Consider the following 23906-nt stretch of genomic DNA (forward strand, 5'->3'; position numbering starts at 1 on the left):
TCATTCTTGCCAGCATTGTGTCTTTTAGGGGGATTGGTTCATTTCAGCTATTAAATGTGTGGGCATATGGTTGGTTGTTCGTATTATTCCTTCATTATCATGCGCATGTGATGTTTCAGTATCTCCACTTTCGTTTCTGCTACTGGTATAACGCTTTATGCCTTCTCTTATTTATGAACCTGGAGAGAGGGTTATCAATTTTGCTGATCTTGTTTTTTGTGTTTTTTTAAAAAAGGACTTTTGGTTTTGTTGATTTGCTCTATTGACTTCATACTCATTTTCACTCGTTTCGTAAATCAATTTAATTGATTTTTGCTTTAGTTTTATTTCTACTATGTGTTTTCTTCTGAGTAAGGAGAGGATGTTTGTCTTTTGATTTTTCTAATATCATTCAGTGTTACGAAATGCCTTATGAGCACCACTTGGGCTATATCTTAGACATTTTGATAAGTTTTATTTCATTTTTACTTCTTTTAAAACATTGTGCAATTCTCTTGAGCCTGTTCTCTTTGCCGTGTGTGTTATTTAAGAACACCATTTAATTTCCAAGTATTCTGGTGCTGAACTCATTATCCTCTTGCTTCTGCCTCTCAAAAGCTAGGTCTCCAGGAGTGTGCCCTCAGGTATAGGTTTCTAGTTTAATTTCATCCTGGTCTGAGAACAGACACTGTGGAATTTCTATGATTTTAAGTCTACTGCAGTGTAGCCCAGAGACTGAGCTGATTTGCGACTGTCCATGTGAGCTTGAGAAGAATAGATATCCCACTGTTGCTAAAGCGGTCTATCGCTGTCTGTTGGAGCAGTTGGCTAATGTTGTTAAGTTCAACTCCTCAGAATGATTTGCTTCCTGGTAAATGTATCCATTCATGATAAGGGAGTATTGAAATTGCAACCATAATAGTGCGTATATGCATTTATCTCTGAATTTCTATCACATTTCAACGTCCCTATTTAACACTTTTTTGTTTGGTATAGACACATTGCAAATTGTTATGTCTTTTTTGAGAATTGTCCCTTCATTCTGATTTACATCTGGTTTGTCCCCACCTAAACCTATGTTGAAAATGTGATTGTCAATGGTATAGTATTGAGAACTGATGAGTCCTTTGAAAAGTAATTCCATCACAGAGGCTTCATTTAGTTAGCATGTGGAGATAAATGTAGTCATTTCAAATGGGGGGTAGTTATTTTGAGAACAGATTGTTTAAAAATGAGCCTGACACCTCACCTTACTCTCTCTTACAGATGCACTTCTGCTGTGAGTCGCTCATGAGAGGCTCAAGAGAGGCTGACTGGATCTCATTTGCTTCTAGTACCACAAGCAAACTAAACAGGATTTCTTTAGGAATTTCTCAGTATTTGGTACTCTGCTAGAGCAAGAGAAATATGGACCAACATGCATTCTTATTACTTAGATCTCATTGTCACTCTCCAGTGCAGCCTGGACATCAAGTGTGCACTTGCGCTGAAGGCTCACAACCGTGTGCACTCAGACTATTTCACTTTATAGGATGGGGGAAGACAAATAAATGGAATCATTTGAGAGCAAGCATATAGGAGGCTCTTGGGAGCTAGCCCAGCTTCATGGGCTATAAAGAAGGAATAATATCTTGAGCTCAAATCAGGATCACTTGCATAGTGTGTACATGTTCCTAGATTTGACTCCCAGCAGTGCAGAAATTCTTTGGAAAGATGGACACATATGAATTTCCTGACCAAAATGAAAAGAATTGCTTTAAAGAAGTTCACATAGTTTCAGAAGTACAGAGGAAGATGCCTCAATGAGATATGTCATAAATAAAGACAGTAAAGAACTAAAAGTTTTCTGGAGCGGGAATGGGATGATACAAGAGAAGGGATAACCTTTGAGATGTAATATGAATAAATTAATAAAATATAAAAAACAAAAACCAAAAAACAAAACAAAACAACAACAACAAAAAAGTTTTCTGGAGCGGACTAATATAACAGGTGGAGTAAAAACAACAATATTCTTGGAAGGACAATGGTGAACTTGATTGGATAGAAAAAGATCTGTCACCTTGAAATCCAGCCCATTGAAGTTATCAGGTCTGAAGAAAAATTAAATCAAAGTGTGGCCAGCAAAATGTCTCAGCTGGTGGAAGTGCTGGCTGCACAGCCCTGACATCCTGAGTTTAACTCCCCAGAGTCTACATTAAAAAGCTGGTGACTGCAACTGCAACCTCAGCTCCAGCATTCTTGCAGAGTGATTGGAGACAGAAGCAGGATAAAAGGCCGAAAGTCCATGTAAACAGTGCCAGGGCAGAGTTCACAAGGGAGAGCTTGCTTCAGCAACCACGTGGAAGATAAGGCGCTGCTTCTGCCCAGCAGTCCTCTGACCTCCTCACGCGTGGCATGGCCTTGGGACGCCTGCAGTTACACACATACATGAAATAAGTGACTAGAAACAGAAGTCTACTCAAAAATCAAACGTCATGGTTTGTGGGATACCATCAAGAGAGCTAAACATGTTGGGATGAGAATCTAAGGGGAAGAGAATCAGAAGAGGGCATGATGTTTACTTAAAGAAATAAGGACTGAAAACTCCCAAGATCTAAAGAGGGATGTAGACATCCAGGTACATGAAGCTCAAAAGTCTGTCTCTAAATAGGTTCAATTCAAAGATTCCACCCCAACATGTAATAATAAAGCTGTCATAAAGCAAAGATAAGACCTTTGGAAGCAGCAAACAAAGCTTGTCACACACAAAGGAGCCATCATTAAGTTACCAGTGGAGTTCTCAGCAGAAACTTTGAAAGCCAAGAGAGAAACACATGATATACTCAAAGTACTTAAAAAAAAATAAAGCCCTACCAGCCAAAAATATTTTACCTGTCAGAATATTCCTGCAGGGATGAGGGGAAGTTAAAGACTTTCCCAGACAAACAGAAAGCCGAGTTCGTTGGTTGTTACAGCAGCCCTACAAGAAAAGCTTAAGGGAGTTTCTCAAGCTGAAACAAGAGGAGGCTCCTAATCAGTATGATGAAAATATAACTTTCACCAGAGAAAAGTGAATACACAGCCAAATTCAGAAGACTCTAATGCTGTTATGGTAGCATGTAAATCACTTTTAATCGTAGTGTAAAAGATAACAAGTGAGTCTTCAAAATAAGTTTGAGACTGGAAAGGTTGATAAAGTGCCATGCAAGCATGAGGACCTGAGTTCAGATCCCCAGCAACCACATCAAAAGCTGAACACAGCGGTGCACAGTTGCCATGGCAGCACTGGAAAGAAAGAAACAGGACGATGCCCCCCACTCCCGGGCTTGCTGGCCAGCAAGTTCAGCTGACTCAGGAACCTCCTGATTCAGTGAGACACTGTCTCAAAAGTAAGGTGGAGGCGGGCGTGGCTGATGAAAACACCTAGCATCAACTTCTGGCCTTCACACATATACAAACACAGGCATATGTGTTCACATACATGTGCATATATACACAAACCCATACACAAGTACCACACGCACATACACGCACACGCAATATACTATGATAAATGTGTTAGTGTGTCCCAGGTATAAAAAGAAGTATGCTTGACAAAAAAAAATTAGATATGGCAAGTAGAATGACACAAACCTGTAATTCTAGCACTTAGGAGGTAGAGACAAAAGGATTGTGAGTTCAAGGGCAGTCTAGGCTACCTAGAGGGTTATAAGTAAGCCTAGGATAAATAAAAGGACCCTGTCTCAAACAAATATACACAAAGTAGGTAGATAACGAGGAAAGTAGCTTAAAGTATGTGTGTGTGTGTGTGTGTGTGTGTGTGTGTGTGTGTGTGTGTCTATGTTGCTATCAGCTTAAAAATACTTTTAGATATGGAAATCTTATGGATGTCCCATGATAATCACAGTGAAAAAAATCTGTAGTGTATACACAAAAGATAAAGGAACGAAAACAAGTTACTACATAAAATACAAAAAAAAAAAAAACCCCACACAAATATTACATAAAAAAAAATTCCAGACAACAGTGAACAAAATGGCAATAGTAAATCTTTACCTATCAATTTAATTTGATTTCATCGATTTAATAAGATTTAATTACTTTTAAAATCTCTAATCAAAAGACAAATAATGGCTGAATGAATAAAAGTTAGAATACAACTGTATCCTACTTACCAAAAGCCCATTTGATGGGTACAGGTAGGCTGAAGGCGAAAGGATAGGAAAAAGTATTCCACTCAAATGCAAACAAATCAAAGCAGACATAGCTATACCTGTATCAGACAAAATAGCCTACACATTCATTTCTAAAAAGCACAGTAAGATAGGAAGAACGTTATTCTACGATGATAAAGAGGTCAGTTCAACAGGAGTATATAATAATTATAAATTTGTATGCAATCAATGTCAGAAGACCTAAATATGTAAGTCAAATGTGAAGAAATCAGAAGGGAGAAGTAGACAATACAATAAAAGAAAGATTTTGAAATACTCTGCTTTCAATAGTGGATAAATCATGCGCACAGAAAATGAGTGTGGAAGCATTGGGCTTTCACTAGACTCTGAGGCAAATGGGTATAACAGACATACACAGAGCATTCCTCCCAACAGCAGCAGAAGACGTATTCCACTGAAGCCCACATAGGACATTCTCCAGGGGAGATCATATGTTAGGCCACAAAACAAGCTTTAACAAATTTAAGAAGATTGAAATAATATCAAGTATCTTTTCCAACCACAGTGGTATGGAACCAGAAATCAATAACAGGAGGAAAATGGAAAATTCGCGAATATGTGGAAATTAAACAAACTTCTGAGCAACCAATGGGTCAAAGAAGAAATCAAAGGGGGAATAAGAACTATCTTGAGACAAACAAATATGGGAACAGAACTTACCAAACCTTAAGGATGGAGCAACAGAGCCCTAAGAGGACATTTATATTGATAAATACCAAGGGAAAATAATCTCAAACAATCTAAATTTACATTTCAAGAAACTGAAAAAAAAAAAAAAAAAGACCAAGCTAAGCCAAAACTCAGCAGAGGGCATAAAAGAACAAAGACCAGAGCAGCAGTAAATGAAATAGAGTTGAGGAAAACAACAGAGCACAACTAAGGTTTAATTTGCTGAGGATAAACAAACTAGACAGCGTTTTAGTTAGAGACCCTAAACCAAAGGTGAAAATTCAAAATGAGAAGTGAAAGAGGAGACATTACAACTGAGAACACAGAAAAACTAAGGCTCATAAGCCACCACAATGAATAGGTGTACACAATCAAGCTGCAGAGCATTGAGCACATGGGTAGATTTCTGGCAATGCATATCTGCTGAGAGTAAGGCAGAAAGAAGCAGAAAATCCGAACAAAGCCGTGATGAGTAAAAAGGCTGAAGTAGTAATCAAAACTCCCAACAAAGAAAGCCCCTAGTAAGATGGCCTCCCTACTGAATTCCAACAGACATTTAAAGAAGAATTAATTCCAAGTCTCAAACTCTTACCAAAAGTTGAATGCAGCAACCTTTCTGAATTCATTCTATGATACAAGCATTATCCTGAAAGGCAGACAAGAACACTGCACCAATTCCAGACCTGTATACCTGCTGAACACGGAAGCAGAGCTTCTCAAGGAGCTGCCAAACCACAGTCGTCAGCAAACTCTTAGTCCACACCGTGATCAGGCAACGTTTCTCCCTGAGACATAGGGATGCCCAATATATGCAAATCAATAAACCTCCTGTATTAATAAAAGGAAGGAGAAACATAATTGGGGCATCTCAATAGACTTAGAAAAAGCATTTGAAAAAAATCCAACATCTTGTCATCATAAAACGCTCAACCACTTGGGTGTAGACGGAATGTAGCCCAGACTATTAAAGGGCGTATGTGGAGCCCATGACAAACACCAGTCAGTGGTAAAACCTTGCAAGGCTTTCATCTAATATTAGGAGTTAAGATAAGAAATGCCCACTCTTGTCACTTCTATTTAACATAGCACTAGAAGTCCTATCCAGAGGAATTAGGCAGGAACAAGAAATACATGGCATTCAAACTGGAAAGGAAGATATTAAGTTGCCTCTGTTTTCAGGTAATATGGTTTTATAAAAAGAAAACCATAGAAGTCTCTACCAACCCAATTATATTTTTGTACACTAACAACAAAGTGATCCAAAAATAAGAAAACAATCTCACATACAGTAGCATCAAGAAGAATAAAGACTTAGAAATAAATTTAATCAAGGAAGTGAAAGAGCTATATGATAAAATTTATCAAACACCAATGAAAGAAGTGAAAGAAGACATTTCTTTATAAATACATTTCTCATTAACTTGTATTTGTAGTGTTTACAACAGCCATACTTGGGACTGGAGAGATGGCTGAGCAGTTAAGAGCACTGGCCACTCTTGCAGAGGTCCCAGGTTCAATTCCCAGCACCCACATGGCAGCTCACAACTATCTGTAACTCCAGTTCCAAGGAATACAGCTCCCTCCTCTTCTGGCCTCTATGCACACTACACACACACACACACACACACACACACACACACACACACACAGAGAGAGAGAGAGAGAGAGAGACAGAGAGAGACAGAGAGAGACAGAGACAGACACAGAGACAGACACAGAGAGACAAACACAGAGAGACAGAGACAGACAGACACACACACACACACACACACACACACACACAGAGAGAGACAGAGAGAGACAGAGAGACCTTTTAAAGAGATCTATAGTACCCATACCAGGCCCAACATGACCTCTAATAGAATTTTAGAAATATTTTATAAAGAAAAACTTAAAAGTATCTTAAATTCCTCATGAAGGCACACAAGACCCTGAGAAGCTAAAGAAGTAAAGGAAGGACAAAGCCAGAAGCATTTAGCTTCTGATTTCAAATTATATTGCAAATCCATAGTCATAAAATCACCATGGTACTGGCATAGAAACAGAAGCACAGAGCAGTGGAACAGAGGAGACAGCACAGAAATAACCCTTACTTACGTAGTCCAGTAATCTTCACCAATAGTACCCCAAATGCGCAATGGAAATGGATAGTCTACTCAAAATATAATGTTGGGAATAATGAATAGTCACATGCAAAAAGGAAAAAAGGGATAAAGTAAATCAGATCCTCATTTTAAACCATACACAAAAATCAACTTGAAGTGTTTAAAGACTGAAGTGTAAGACCAGAAAACATAAAAATAGACTAAATCAACAAAATGAAAAGGCAAGCTGGAAAATGATTTGCAAATCACATATCTGACGATGGCTTAATAACTATGGTAGATAAGGCATCCAGATGACTCAACAAAGAAAACAAGTATCCAGATTTTCTTTTAATGGCTATCTTAGCTGAAGCTGATTTAACAACACCTTAGACTTACAAATTAGGGAAGCAGCTAATCCTTCAGACGGGGTGATTTATAAATAACAGAAATTCACTGCTTGGAGTTTTGCAGACTGGAAGGTCTGAGATAACTGGTGGTTCAGGGTGTGCTGAAGGCCTCTTCCTTTTTGGCAGTGCCTTCTCGGGGTCCTTAAATGGTGGAAGGAACAAACAAGTTCCCTCTAGCACCTTCTGTAAAACACCGATCCCTTATCCTCACAGCCGAGCCAGCTCTTAATGTCACTGCATGGAGAGATTAGATGCGAATGGCAAAAGACCTAAACAGACACTTTTTCCGAAGAGACTGGTATATGACAAAGTTCTCGGCATCACTGACTATGAGGGAACTAAACATTAAAACCACACTGAGATGTCACCCCTCACTTGTTAGGACAGTTGTCAAAGTTCCAAAGGATAACTTATGTTAGTAAGAAAACAGGAACCCTTGTGTACTGATGAATATGTGAATTTGGAATAGCTATTGTGGAAAATCTTTGGAGGTTCTTCAGAAAATGAATCTGGTCTCGTCACTTCCAGGCCTATATCATATATTACCTTAAAAGATGTTTGCAGTCTTGGTTCATCACAGCATTTTTTTTTTTACGATAGCCATAATTTGGAAATAACCTATGTGCCCCGGCTGGATGAGTGAATAACAAAGGTTGTGTGTATATGGATATACAATGGAATACTGTTTAGGCTTTAAAAAAAGAAGTTCTTCTATTGTAACTTTAATGAATCTAGAGAACATTCTCCTAAATGAAAAGAGGTACGCCCAGGAAGGAAAACACTGCCTGAGAGTCCATACGTGTTTAAAAAAAAAAAAAAAAAAAAAAAAAAAAAAAGCCAAAGTGACATAAACAAACAATAGAAGGTGGTTACCAGGGGCTGGAGGGGGGAGGGAATAATAAGTTATGAGAAAATGTAAGGACAGAGATTGATGGTATTATACCTGGCAATGATTCTTCGGTATAACATCAAAGCTACAAGTGGCAACAGAAACAATAGTCTTACGTGTCAACTTGACTAGACTCCAGCAAGCACTTAATCAAATTCTCATTTTTGAGTTATTCCGGATGGTATTTGGTAGTTACGACTAGGATTAACAGTTGGTTTGAAGGGGAGGAAAATTGCCCTAAAAATAAAGCATATTTTAAAAAGAAAGCTCTAGCATATTTCAAAAATGTTCCTTTTCTCCTCTCTCTGCTGAATGTAGTAGAGGCTTTCCTCTGCGGTGTCTCAGTGTGAGAATACAAAGAAGCTAACAGGTCTGCAGAAACTCACAAAGAATATAGTAGGTCTGTAGGAACTCCTAAAGTCTGCACAGCTCCTCTCACTGTCCTTTACATGGGTTCCTATGGCCTTTCCGTCTCTAAAGCTCACACTGCGGTTTTTTCCCTTTCCCCCCATTTTCCTGTTATTGAAAACATTATAAATATATATATGTATATATATATATATATATTTACTATAGCTTCCCTTCTCTCTACTTCCCCCAGTTCCTTCCAACTCCCCTCCCCTCTAGATCCACTTTCTTTCTGTCTCTCACTAGAAAAGAACAGGATTCTAAGTGATAACAATACAACATTACAAGTTAGAACCTACTAAGATGTGTTTTCAACAGTCTGTCATCTTCAAGCCTATGTTCTCTACCCATGTAGAGGTTTTCCTTGCTCATTTCTACTCCAGTAAACTGTGCTGTGTGTCTCTACTTCGAGCTGTAGCTTGCCCTGTGGCATTCTTCTTTCTCCCCGCTCCTCCCTCCACAAGGACGGGACAGTGACTTATCTCCTTTTTTCTGTTCACCTTTGAATTCATCTTGCTCTTTTTCTTTCTAATGTATTATGCTGTGAGTTTAGACTGTTCTGATATACTTTCTCTTTTTTAATGTAAGCATTCAATGCTATAAATTTCCCTCTCAACACTGCTTTGTCTGCATTATATAGATGTTTATATGTTATATTTCATTCTCATTCACTTCGTGTCTCTGTGTGCCAGAGTCAACACTTCACCACTTCAAGAGGCACGAGAAAACCCTATTTCTTTCAAGTTTCATTATATACCCCCTTTCCGAGATATATTCCCTCTGCTTCTGTTCCGAGCTATAGTAGGCATTATTATAATCTTGCATCAACTGCCAAATGTAATCTTTAAATTTCAAGAACAGGGAAAGTAAGTATTTGTACTCATTTTTAAAACATTTTTCTCAGCATGCTTTCTTATTTCCAGAGTAAGAGATGCCAGGAGTATTTGTGTATTTCATGCCATTGTTTCTGCATGATATTTTCTCTGGATACAGTTGTGCCTGTTTCTTCTAGCTTTCCTGTTTTCAGCTGGAACATATGCTGCCCTCTGGGTTGATGCCTTTATAAGTAAGGTGCTATTTTTCTACTGTTACCTTCATTAGTTTTCTTTGTTTTTAGTTTGTAGAAGCTTGACCAAATATGCCTTGCTTCGTATTTGCTCACCTTGTGGGGTCTGCAACTTTGTGTCTCTTGTTGAATTGGAGAATTTAGACTGATTGGGTCACCTAGTGTATTTTATCTTTCCTGTCCACACTTCAAATTCACTGATTCTTCCCATGGTTTCCCTCATTCTTTTAAAGATTTTTTTCTTATCAGATTTTCATTTTATCCAGTGCATTTTCTCACTCTTTTTTTCTTTTTTCTTTCTTCTTTTTCTTTCTTCTAGCTATCTTCTATTTTTTTTAAACCAACTTTCTGGGTCTTCAGTTTTGCTTCCTACATTTGTATTTCTGTTGTCATCTCATTTCTGTTTATGTATCAACTCAGTTTGGGCATGCATTGACTTGCTTTCTTTATTCAAGTTAAAGTTGTCTTGAAGTTCTTGGTATGACACGTGACTTTTTAAAAGGTAAAATCTGGACATTTAGTATACTAACTTGTGGGATTCTTGAGCCCACTAAAATATTCTCTATCGGAAGGACTCCTCTCTCACTGCACTGTGTGGGAAGAAGGATAACACTTCCTTACTACCAGGGAGTGTCGGGGCCGGGGCGGGGGTGGGGGAGGTAAAGTCTAGATTCCTGACCCTGCTGTTTATACTCCAGGGTGGCTGATGCACAGATACTGTATATAGAGGTGGGATTTCAGACTTCCTATGGGACTTTCACAGACACAGAGATAGTAAACACCTTGTTTCCACTAAGGGACGGGGTTCCCTGGACTTTCTTGTACCATTCAGTGGTGGGGATGTGACGAAATGAGATGGCCTGGAGCACTAGACTGCAGCCTGATGTGGGTGAAAGGCTAAGCTCTCAACTCAGCCTTCGTGCTCATGGCGGAGGCAGCCACAGGTTCTTCTAGGTTAACCTGGAAGGAAGTGATAGTGTCTAGTAGCTTTCTGTCTGGGCAAGCTTCTCTTTTCCAGTCCTTTGGCAATAGGAAGCAGACTTTTGTAGGGTTTGGCTGTTTTGTTTGTTTGTTTGTTTTGCAGGATGCTTGATCTGTTCCCATTGGTGTTTCTTCGACCCCAAGAAACTCAACACTGTATTGTTCCTTGCGTTCTGTGTTCCTTACTTTCCCTCCACTTTTCAGAGACATATATGTAAAGATAGATAGATGGAGATGGAGATACAGATACAGATTCTGTGAAGTTTTTTTTTTTTTTTTTTTTTTTTTTTTTTTTTTTTTGCTTGTTTGTTTTTTAACAGTGCTTAGCAGGATGAATTGAGAGAAATACATTTTCTCCTTTCCATCTGGGACTATAAATTCTGTTATCCCTTTCCCCACTTAAGAAAAAAAAACCTCTCATTGAAAGAGGGAAAGACTGAAAATCATTCACAGTCCTCAAGTCTTTCTTTGTAATTAGTGGGTGACAAGTAGCTTCTAACACTCAATGCATCTGACTTGAAAATGAGCCTTAAAGGAGGGCTGGATGCTGACATTTACCAAAGTGGAGGCTGCGGTAGAGCAGAGATCAGTTCCTCCCTGTGTTCTAATGGTGATTCCAGCCTTTCCTACCCTGTCTTTGATTGGTGAGTCTTAGAGTTGTGCCCAGAATTCCTGGTCCTTGTTTTCCTGTGTCCTGTAAATGCAAGCACATGGGGGCAGGCTATGAGATCTACACCCAGTGGTCTCCTGCAAGCCTTCTCTCCAGGGTTCCTGGCTGGGGGCTTCTGCCAGGCTGAGCTCTCTGAAATCATAGCTTCTTTCCTCTACAATCTATCGCTTTATTCTTGGCTCCTTCCCCACAGATGCTCCTCCAACTCTAGGCTCTGTAATGGCTCAGGGAAACACATTCCATACTCCTTCTTGGGGCTGAGTCCAATGTGGTGGCAGCTATTCAAGAATGCAGGTTGTGTTTGGTGTGTATGCAAAGGGAGGACTGCCTGTTTGGCTGGCCTCCATCCAGGGGTGGGGGGATCCCCAAAGGGCCACAGTCTTAAGGGCTGTCAGGAGAGCTGGAAGCTGAGGCCAAAGACAGGGCAGCAACATGTAAAGCCCTACCCCAAGACACATCCGTCTGGAGTGGGAGCAGTGAAGTCCTGGGATTCTTGGGACAATAAAGAGACCCCTTTGGGAGATGCTTACCAAGTGCTTTTAAAGTCAATGCTGTCCTTGGTCCATGCTTAACTAGGCCTCTTGAGCTAGCTGTTTATCCACACTGTAGCCTTGCTTTTCTACTTGAAGTAGGGACAACATTCTAGAAGCTTTCATGTCTTAGCTTTGGGAATATCTTTCAAGACTGTCTATTCTGTCCTGGTCCATTACCAAATCCTAAATTGTCGGGTGACCCTTAAACTGGATAAATAACCATTATTATGACTGTGTTGGAGGACTGGCCATGGTTGAGTTTTTTAATGCACATTTGAATCTGTTGTGGGACTTATGTTCCTAAAGACCCCGACACCCCACCACACATTTGTGTATGTCGTACATTTTGGACTTGTCCCCCCTTGACAAGTGACTTGAAGGCCCCACAAGTCATTACTATTCCTTGGACAACCACTGGAGAGCTACTGTTACAAAGGAAGCCTGTGAATGGGACTTTGAAACTGAGTGGGACCTGGGAGGTGGTTTTCAAGAGTCTTCCTGAGACGAGGAAGGGTGGCATGAAGCAGAATTCCAAGGGGGATGTGTGCGAAAATGCATATGTAAGTCCGCTGGGCGATAGGGTGGCTAGCTCTGCATGAAGGCAGGCCCTGGCTCTAAAAAGACAGCAATAGCAGTAATGAGGATACTAGACTACCCCTTTAAAGGAAGGAGACGTGGAGAATTGCGCCATGTCCCACTGCTAGTCAGTTCGCTCTATCCTCCTACAGGAAAGCTCAAGTCAGCCAGGGAGAACAGTTCATTCATTTACCAAAAGTTTACCCACCACTGATCACATGCTAGACAGTCCCATCTTTGGAGGATTCCCAGTCTAGCAGGGAAGACTAGTAGACCATGACAATATAGCTTAGTCAGAAAACTGTGAAAGCTCAAATAGGCAACCCAACCTAGATGGGGCATCAAGAAGACTTGCTGGAAGCATCGGTGTCTAAAGTGGAAACTGGAAGGTGAGAGAGTCTTATCCGGGGAAAGGGCTGCAGAAAGGAGCAATGGTCTCTGAGGAGGGTTGAGCATGCACAAGGTCCTTAGGTTACAGCAAGCATCATCTACTGTGACATTACTGACTCAGTCCCTAGGCTTAGGCTTGCCAAGGATCATAATAGCTTATGCCCAGGGCTTTGGGTCACCTTGCTCCAAGGATATCACGGATCATACTCATCCATAATCGAAAGCAACTCCATAGAAGGGTGAAGCAGAGCTGGGCCCAGGGGCTTCTTGGGGAAGCTTGGAAAGACAGTTTCTGAAAAATCAGGGCCAGATCATTTGACAACTAACCACAGTGCCTCTTGGCAGGAGAAGGATGTGGCCAGAATTGACAGCCCCTGCCTTGACTCAGTGGTGCCTGTGCCTGCCATGGTGTTTTACTGTGTTCAGGGGATGAACACAGTATCACTGTCTGTGAGCCTCACAATGATCCAGTGATCACACCTCAAGCAAGACCTTCTTCAACTGAGCAGAAAGGGAAGCATCCTCAATCGACAATGACCAGGCTACAGAACCTCTATGGGAAGATGGCCAGGCCTTGCCCCAATCTTCTCCAGCCATTCATAGGACCATAGATTGTGGTGTCAAGAAGCTGGACGAGGTATGATCCTGAAGAAATAAGGAAAGACACTCAGGCTGCCTTCAGAAGCTGCAGAGACACATATCTAAGCTGTTCACAGCACACTTCTGTGAGAATGGCCCAGTGAGCAGTAAGGCCAAGTGGGGTAGTGATCAGTGCTCTGGAGCATCTCTGCCAAGAGGAGAGCCGTGTCCTACAGAGGCAAGGTAGTGCTGGACCCTGTCAGTTCTTGACATGGCCCTTCCTTTGCTGGGTGACCTTGAATCTCCATTTCCTATTTTGATGAATGGAGATAGGAAACACAGCCTATATCCCACGGTGTGGAAATCCAAATAAGTCTATGGACGTGAACGAGGTAAGGAATGATAAAAGTGAGAGAAAGGTGGGAAGGACTCCAGAGGCTAGCCTGGAGGGGAGGAGAGCTGCCAAACAAGTTCCTCACAGGTCACCATCTCTATCTTCTGATCATCCCCCTAGCCATAGCTTCCCTTCAGCTTGTTACTGGACCTCTCTAGGCCCACGCCTACCCTCATTTTTGGAGTGGCCTCAGCTCCAAGGTGGGACTCCATTCCTGCCATATTGTCATTGTCCCTACTTAGGGACCAGAGGCATGTCTGATTAGTGCTAGGTGAGTTGATCCCAATGTTAGCTTTGATGGTCAACTTACCACAACCTATAATCACCTGGGAAGACAGTCTAAATAAGGAATTATGTGGATCAGGTTGGTCTGATCTCTGGGGGATTGTACCGGTTGTAAGTTGATGAGAAAGACAGAGTGCATATGAGTTGCACCATTCCCTAAGTAAGGGGTCCTAAGCCATCTAAGACCTAGCTGAGAGCAAGCCGGCAGTGATGAGTGTGGCTTCTGTGTTCTTCACTGTGGATAGCATGTGCCTAGCTGCTTGAGTTCCTGCCTTGATGTGCTCGAACTGATAGCCGCCTGACTGTAATCTGGAATTGTAAGACAAATAAACCCTTCCCTCCCTTATGCTTTTGTCAGGGTATTTGTCCCAGGAACAGAAATGATAATAGAACAGTATCCCAAGGCTTCCCGCTCATCTTCAGCAGCCTTCCCAAGCAGCCGGTCACCATTTCTGGTTACCTTGGGCTAGGACCCTGGACCTTACAGAACCTTACCTTTGCAGAATCTTTACTTGGATTTAACCCTTAATTGTCTACCTTCAAGTTTCTGCACTACAAACATGGTCATTCCTTTGTAGGTCTTCTTCTTGCCCCCAAAGAGGGGCAAGTTATAGAGAGTTTCAGTAGAGCAAGCCATTTTGAAGGACCAAGCAGCAGGCTGAGCTGTGTATCTTGGTGACCTGGTTTGCACCTAACAGGATTACTAGGAAGGACTCTAGAGTAGGGCTCCAGGACACTGGATCAAAGCATCAGATTTCAGCCTCAGTCACTTCCTAGTGATGTGCCTTTCCAGCTCTTGGCCTCGGCATAACAGACAGAAAAGCTGAAACATGCATAACTAGGTAACTTTTTCTTTGTGTGAACGTCACAGGGTACACTTACACAAACTTAAATGATGTCCTATGGGACAGTCACTTCAACGCAGTCCAGAGATGGTAAGCAAAAGCGGCCTGCGGCTTTCTCAGTAGATTATATATAACAGACTGTCTTATGGCCAACTTGTTTCATAAGTAGAATTACATTCTAGAAACACGGCACAACTACACAGGATAACAACATACAAAGCAGTAGTACTATTTATTATGGGGATTAGGGGCCATGCACATCATTGCATACATATACTGGCACGCAACTGGCATGCGACTGGCCAAGCAAGTGGTTTGTTTCCATCCGCATACCACAAACATGTGAGCAATGTGTTGGTCTATGTCTAAATCATGATGGCTATGGTGTCAAGAGGTGGTAGGAATCTTTCAGCACCTTTCTAATCTTTGGAGAGCCTGGTTGTGTATGTGGGCTGCCATGGACCAGAATGTCCCATAACACATGACTACAGTCAAGGCCCCTGAGGATTATAGAGAACTAAATCTTAGAAGCAGTTTGGTAAGTACCCATAGGCGAGACAGCTCGGAACGGAGATGGGTGGAATGGAATGGGGAGCAGGTGTTTTTCTAGGAGATGCTGTGGCACTGCTCTCACATGTGCTGAGATTTGTGCTGTCTTACTCTCCTACAGGGACACACATAGGCCATCAGTTCCCTGAGCTATTGCTAGTTGCGGCACCCTGAACTCTTCCTCTTGTCTTCTTTTTCCTATAGCCCATCATGGTCTGATTCTCTCAAGAGCAGCCCTTGGGATGGGTGCCGTCACTCTGACATGGACTATCACTTTGGGATCAAGACTCCAAACCTTATTCCAGCCTCTGCCCACATTCCTCTCACTGCCTTGTACACTGAAATGTATTTTGCACCTTTAGCTACCTGCTGTTTCAGCCACTTCCCCTCTCACACTGGCTAGAGCCACTGACTGGCAGCATGCTCCCGGGCTAGGCCTGCTGGGGTGGTATACTCTCTAGGGCTGGACCACCTTGCTTCTGCAGAACTAGTTCCAACCCTCTACTTTTCTGAGTCCTGCTGAACGAAGCCCTTTGCACGGAGGCTGTTAGCACTGCGGTGACAGAAGCTACATTGATTTCAAAGGTAACCCCATTGTCTGGAAGAGACCCGGCGCCACAGTGAAACACAAAAAACACCACGGACCTTATTGGCATTTGGCCCTTGCCCCTGTTTCAAGGGTGGGTATTTCAGAATGTTAGTTCTCTGAAGATTGAGAGTCAACTGGCTCCTGGGAGATACCCGCAGGAACAACACTGTCTTTGTAGCTGCAAACTGGCAACCTGCTCCAAGTTGCAGAGAGTGTGGCTTGACCTGGGCTCTGTGACCTACTATGACACGGAGAAGTACCAGCTGAAAGTTGGGTACATGCACTCCTTGGCGTTTAAAACCTATCAGCCACAGTCATCAGAACATATATTGTAGTGGAAACAGTACTCAGTGTAGCAAATTCTAGCTCCACCCATTCCCCAGCTTACTTGGTTGTAGTATCCAGCCCCTAGGAGACTTGACATGAGATCCATGTACAAAGTGCTTAGTGCTCACCCTGGTACGTAATAGATGCTTAGTAGTACTGTTCCTCCCTCCAGTTCCTCATCTCCTCAGAGCAGAGAAAAACCTCTGCTCAGAAGGGGCACAGGCCAGGGTTTGCAGGGGTCTATGGCAGTCCCACAGTCCCTTGGTGGGTCATGGGGCCAGGATATAGGGGCTCAGGCGGACTGGGCACTGAGTTCAGGACTTCAGCACAGGGAGAAGTAGTGGATTGTGGGAACAGGAAGGTCATAGCCTGGGCTAGGGAGGCTTGGCTGCCAGCTTCAGGTTTCTGCGACTCTATCTGTTGTTAGATAAGTCCGTAGATTGGTCTGTTTCTGCTATGACGGCAATACAGGAGGCGGCTGTACCAACAGTCTCCAAGGTACCTCCCAGCCTGGACACTCTAAGTGTGTATAAGGAGCAGAAGGATTCAGCTTTGATGCTCCAGCAGGGAGCACTGCATGGGTGGGGCCTGACTCTTTGAGGAATGAGTTACCAAAGGGGTCTTCCTGGCAAAAGGAGTGTTGAGCAGTGTGGTGGTTAGGGTTTTGTCAACTTGACACAAGCTAGGCTTCATCTTGGAAGAGGGACAATTTATTGAGAGAATGCCTCATCAGATTGGCATGTAGGCAAGTCTGAATGACATTTTCTTGATTAATGCTTGATGTGGGAGGGCCCAGGCCTGTGGGAGGTGCCATTCCTGGACAAGTGGTCCTGGACGGTAGAAGAGAGTTAGCTGAACAAGCCACGGGGAAGAAGCCAGTAAGTAGTGGTTCCTCTAAGCCCTCTGCTTCAGTTCCTGCCTCCAGATTCCTGCCCTGAGCTCCTGCCCTGGCTCACCTCAGTGAAGAACTATAGACTGTAAGGGGAAATAAACCCTGCCCTCAAGTTACTTGTGCTTTATCACGTCAATTAAAAACAAACTAGGTAAGACATTGGTTCACGGAGTATTGCCGTGACAGACCTGGCCATATTGTTTGGGGGAAGGATTGCAGAAGCATTTGGAACTTTGGGATGGAAAAACTGTTATGTAGGAGCTTTGAAGATAAGGATGCCAAGAGAAGTGTAGGTGATGAAGGCCTGGCTTGTGAAGTTTCAGAGAGAAGCAAAAAGATTTTATCAGGGCTGTTTGTATGGTATTTTATATTAAGAGTTTGTGGTTTCTGGTCAGCTAGGGCTGAAAGTTAAGCTCTAATTAACAAAAGACCAGCATCATTGAGTTGAAATTTTCTCAGGGTCTGGAAGGTACCAAGACACTCTCAAGTTGGTAGCTGAAGCTGATAATGTGCAAGAGTCTCCCATGTTTTGGAGGCTGGAGAGATGGCTCAGAGGTTAAGAGCACTGGCTACTCTTCCAAAGGTCCTGAGTTCAATTCCCAGCCACCACATGGTGGCTCATAACCATATATAATGAGATCTGGTGCCCTCTTCTGGTGGGCAGGCACATATGCAGGTAGGATACTCTATACATAATAAATAACTCTTTTTAAAAAATGTCTCCCGTTTTACTTGTTTTGGCAGCATGAGAGCTGCAAGACTGAAGGAGCCACGGACAGCAGCTAAGGTTTGGGATTAAGAGGCCAGAAGAAGCCATTGGGGGAAGGCACAGCCTCAGTTGCAATGGAAGTCCCATTATTGAATGGGTCATTCTGAGAAGCTTGGCACCATGAGGCAGTGTCAGAATCCCTCAAGAGCCTAGAAGAAGCTATTGGTGAAGGTGCTGCCTCAGTTGGCATGGAGACCCCAGTATACTGAAGATGCCAGGACTATGGGATGACCACCAAGAAAAATAGCATCTTTAGAGGGGAGCCAACCTAAGGGACAAGCTACTGGTGCTGCACATGAAAGAGCTGAATAGTTGATGTTGTCTAAGTCCTTTGGAGGCCAGAAGATCATGAATGAGTCTCAGCCACTGGACATTCAATTGTTTATATTATTGGATTTTGGTTTTGCTTTGATCTAATTGTGGCTATGCCTCGGTTCTTCATTCTTGGAACAAGAAATATGTAACTTATTTTTTATTTTACAGGAGTGCACAATTAAAGGCTTTCAACTTTTAAAGAGATGTTGAATATTTTAAATAGACTGAACATTTTTGTTTTGTTTTTTGTTTTGTTTTTTGAGACAGAGCTTCTCTGTCTAATAGCCCTTGTCTGTCCTGGACTCACTTTGTAGACCAGGCTGGCCTCGAACTCATAGAGATCTTTCTGCCTCTGTCTTCCAAGTGAGACTGAATTTTTTTAATGTGTTTGAATTTTTTAAAGACAATGAGGCTTCTAGAGTTACACTATATTGTATATTGTAATGTTAACATGAGATCTTGGGAATAAATAGGAAAAGAAAGGTTATGATTTAGTAGTGATGTATTTGTGTGTCAGGTTGACAAAGGGTTTACTGTAGTGGTTAGCTTTTTTTTTGTCAACTTGACACAAGCTAGGGTCATTTGGGAAGAGGGAAATTCAACAGAAAAAAATGCCTCATCTGGTTGGCATGTAGGCAAGTTTGTATGGCATTATCTTGATTAATAATTGTTATGAGAGGGTCCAATTCACTGTTGGTGATGCCATCCCTGGAAAGGTGGTCTTGAGCTATATAAAAAGTCAAGCTGAGAAAGCCATGGAGAACAAAACAGGAAGAAGCATTTCTCCATGGCCTCTGCTTCCATTCCTTTCTGCAGATTCCTCTAAGTTCCTGTCCTGATTTCCCTTCATGGTGGACTGTAAGCTGTAAGATGAAATCAAGCCTTTCCTCCCCAAGTTGCTTTTGGTCATGGTGTTGATCACAGTGATAGAAAGCAAAATTAGGCAAGCACAAAACCATTCTGTTGCCTGGAATATTGGAATGGGCGGGGGGGGGGGGGGAGGCAAGTGTGACCAGTGTCAAATCCCTTTCTTGTGTCTCCAATTGCAAGCATTTTTTTTTTTTTTGATGGCAGTGTGACTCAGAAAACACGAACCAGAATGGGCCCAGCTTTATACAGGCTGCCAGGTCCAGCCAGCATTCACAGAGACCCTTTCAAATCTCAGTATGTTCTGGATGAAAGTGAGGTGCCTTGCCTTTGCCTCTCCTCTTCCCTCTTTTCAGAATTGGCCTGTATGGTCATGGAAAGCCACTGAGGTCCACTGTCTAGTGCCTGGCCATGCCTGGGAGTGAGGCTTATCTTCTCTCAGAATGGATACGGCCAAGCTCTTGCCTTCTCTCCTTTGCATGGTCCTTCTAGCCAGGAAGTACTTGAAGATGGTTTTATAACATTTCTGAGCCTGGCTCACTCCAACTTCAGGCTCATGTAGCAACCCTTTCCCTAACATCACACCAGAACCCCTTGTCGTCTCTGAGCCTGGTTGGATGTTGAGATTCTTAGAGAATCCAAAGGCCCTGTCAGCTGTGGGATTCTCTGGCATGGAGCTTAGATGTTGGGTCCTGGATTCCTTTCCCTGGGTTCAGAAAAATTTTCAGTCCCAGTTTCTAGGCTGAATTCTCTAGCCACCTCAGCCCTATGGCAGCAGGCTGGTGTTCCCTTCCCAGTCCAGACTTGCCTTTCTCTTCCTCCACCTTTTAAGGGGTCAAGTGGACACATGTACTCAAGTTTGCATGTGCCACATCTGTGCAGAAAGGTTAAGTGCTTTATAAAAAAATTGAAACAGGACCTCTTCCTATACCACAGACCTCCCTAGACTTCAGTATTTAGCCCAGGTTGGCCTTGAACTTGAAGCAACCCTCCTGGATCAGCTTCCTAAGCACTGGGACTACAGGTATGTGTCACCATGCTTAACAGTGTTAACTCTTCCTGACTTTTCAGTGTCTGTGTGGTTTACAGAAATGGCTGAGAACACCCTTTTCAGACCCAAATACACAGGCATTGGGCAGATTCTACCTGGGACTTAGATGTCCTTACTTTCCTATCTGTAATCTTTTGTATTACACAGAGGTTTCTGAGACTTCCTTCATCCACTAAGCAAATAGGAATGGAACAATTACTGAGGCCATGCCCCATTCTAAGTGCTAAAATGAACTGCAGTACTACATGTAAAGGGCTGGGTCCTATGCTGGATATGTGGCAAGAGTCCAGGCAAGAAGAACTTTGTCTCCTTCATTCATATAGGAATAGCCACCTGCCCACCTACTGTGTACCACGTACTCTAGAAACATTTGATTCTTATATTCCTCACAACCCTTTGAAGCGAGTACTATGTTTCTCACCCTCATTCTACAGAGAAAACTAAGACAGACAAAAGTGGCATAAATGGTTCCAGGCCACATAATTAGCAAATAAATGTTTGTCCCAAAGACAATACTTGTGACCACCTTAACATTTCATCTATCTCTACTAGAGCATACAGCTTTTTTTTTTCCCTCTGAAATTAAGCCCAAACTTACAGTCCCACAGCTATAAGAGCAATGTATGTGCCCAAATATACACACAGCGTGCACAGGCCCATCATGGTGCAAACACCATTGCTCTTGTTCAGTGTGGTATGCAGAGTGGCCTTATAGCCGCCCCTAGAACTGTGAAATGGGGCACCATCCATATAGTGTCAGCGCCTCAATGGACCAGATCTCAGCTGCCCAGCCCCTACCCTGCATGGGCCTGCCCCATGGCTGCCGGATACACAGCAGGTGTGTGCACTCTGTCTCTCACAGCCACATTCCTGCTTCATCTCCCATGGCCATAAGAGTGACTGAAAGAGAAGGAATGTTATCTGCAATTGCTGTGCTGTGCTGTATGGTGGGCAAGGTCAGCAAGGAGGGGGGAGTGAAGGCATAGCTGTGGCCAGAGACAAAGGGCCGGGGAGGGTGAGAAGAGAGGCTGCGGCAGGCAGCGGGAGGAGGAGGGTATCTTGATAAACCATGCAAGGTTGGAGAGGGGGGATGTGGGGACTGGACTTGCAAGAACTTTCTCAAGCCATAAATTTTCACCAGCTGCCTAAAGCCTGGAGCTTGAAGGCCAGAGGCCAGAAACTTGATCAAGTCCCGAGACAGTCAGTCTCAGGAGCAGCAGAGTCAGGGCCCAGGCCCAGATGGAAGGAGTAGAGACTGGGTTGTCCATCCTTCTGGGTAGGAGTGCCCTGAGCCCTGTGTCAGAGGTTACCCTGCAATATTAATTCCCTGGGCTGCTCTATGCCTGTCTGCTGATGGATCTATTTACACAGTACAGTTCTGTGCCTGAGTATACACAGGGTTTAAAAGCAAGTGTCCGAGTCTGAAACTATAGATTATCAGCTGTGTGACCTTGAGGTTGTTGTACTCCCTTTGTCTCTTAGTCGGCTAATGGAGACCATTGCCACCTCATACGAGTCTAAGGATGGGCTGATAAAAATGTATGTGGCAGCCTGCACAGAGAACCTGACACAGTAAATGCTCAACAGCTGGAGCTATTATTACTCCAATGAACCCCCGAGTCCACGTGTAGCCCAGACTCAGGTGCAGGGGAGCGTGCTGGGCTGATTGTCAGGCCTGCACTTCCTCTTCGCTCCTGTCTTCATCTGTGAGCTCAGATGGAATTCTTCCTGCACATTCAGCCACCCACCAAGGTCCAGTTTGCAGTCCAAATGCTCAGCTAACTTTGTAGCAGACACACAGGATGCAAGCATGCCTTTGTACAAAGCGCTCATACATATCCTCACACATGTCTGCACACATCCGCATGTGTGTGTGCATTCACACACCTGTACCTGCACACTGCATGCTCCCATGCATGATTGCATGGGTGCAGGCACCTCCGCACGCATTCCGTAACACATGCCTATTTGTAATTGAGATCTTGAACAACCCTCTGCCCTCTCTCTGGGAGTCGGTTTTCTCACTTGTAAAAACAAGAAGAACGGAGATTCTTGTCTTAGCCATTGAACAAGGGTCTTGAGCACAGTGAATGTAGTATTGCCTGGAAAAGTGGGTGGTAATCCGAAAAGTTCTGCACAAACTTTACCATCAGTCCTGTCCACTCGGCCTCTACATATCCCTACTCTATCTCTTATACCCCATTCCACTACCACTGCTCTAGCCCATGCCACTAAACATAGTTCCTGTGGACCCTTGGCGGGCTTCCTCACTGTATGCTCTGTGTCCATCTTCGCCACACTCCAGACCACTGCCCACCCCACCAGGATGTGCTTTTATAAATATGCCGCCTACAAAATACCCTCTCTCCCTGCTTAAACGTTTGGCAACGTTATGATTTCTCATTCCCTTGTGTGCGTAAGGGTTAGGAGGCATTTCCCGCAGAGTTCAGGCTCTATGGCTCTACTTCCTGGCCTCCATTTTGCTTTTGCTATCTAACTTGAATAGCACTTGTGGCTGTGGACAAATCCCTTTGCTTCTCTGAGCCACAGTGACCTCTGAGCCTAGAAAACACATGGACACAGGATTTGGCACGTCAGAGAATACGATTAGGGCACAGAAATAATCCCCAAACTCTGCACTGTCTAGTTTCTGCAAACCGGAAGCTTCAGCTTGAACAATATTTCTTCTAGGCCCCCTGGGTCGAGTTTCTCTGTTGAGGATATTTTGGTTTGCTTGAGTAGTACTCACCCCACTACCACTTATTTAGTGAATCCTGCACTCTCCTGGAAGCTCCGCAAGGCAGCCATGTTTATACCTGCACAGAAGGTCCAGTGCCTGCCAGATACCCCTAAGCTCTGCTGAAAGAATGACAGTTCTAACCTGCCCTGCACCCCTAGCAGAGGACTATGGCTTCCTTGGAAGCCCTATGCATAGCTGGTAGCTACATGTGAAAGGAAGCCAGGAGTTTGGCAGAGAGATACCAAGTTCACCTTGGTACAACGCCCATTTAAACATTTCTCTTTTTTTGTGATAGGGACTCACTGTATAGATCAAGGTGGCCTCACACTTGCTGTGGAGGCCAGGCTGACATTGAACTCACAATCGTTCAGCCTCAGCTGCTAGATCTCAGATTTTTTTTTTTAACCTCAAGGGGAATTCTTGCTTTACCAGATTCAATCCTGGTTTAGATGTCAAAATCACAGAAAAAGCAGGCTGGTGAAGGAGGTGAGCTGGAATCTTTCTTGAGTGCCTACCCTGGACTGGAAGAGTGCTGTTTGGTGTTTTCTTCTTATTGTCCTTCGGAGTATGTGGGTGGGCCATACAAATTCCTGCTATCCCAGATTGACTCCCTGGAGAAATAGTACCACATCCCATGATCCATCTCCAAAACAAGGTCAGGTAGCAATCCAAGAACACAAAGGGGGAAGAAAACCCAGACTAGAGTGGAGGCAGAGACTCTGAGACCTGACCCTGCAGAGTGGGAAGGACCGAAGACAAAGGGGGAAGGGCAAGGGAGAGAGAGAAGGAATCGGAAGACCAGTCAAGTGGTGACATCTAGGGGCTGGAGAGA

This window comes from Acomys russatus, chromosome X, assembly GCF_903995435.1.
Source record: "Acomys russatus chromosome X, mAcoRus1.1, whole genome shotgun sequence".
NCBI classification, from domain to species: Eukaryota; Metazoa; Chordata; class Mammalia; order Rodentia; family Muridae; genus Acomys; species Acomys russatus.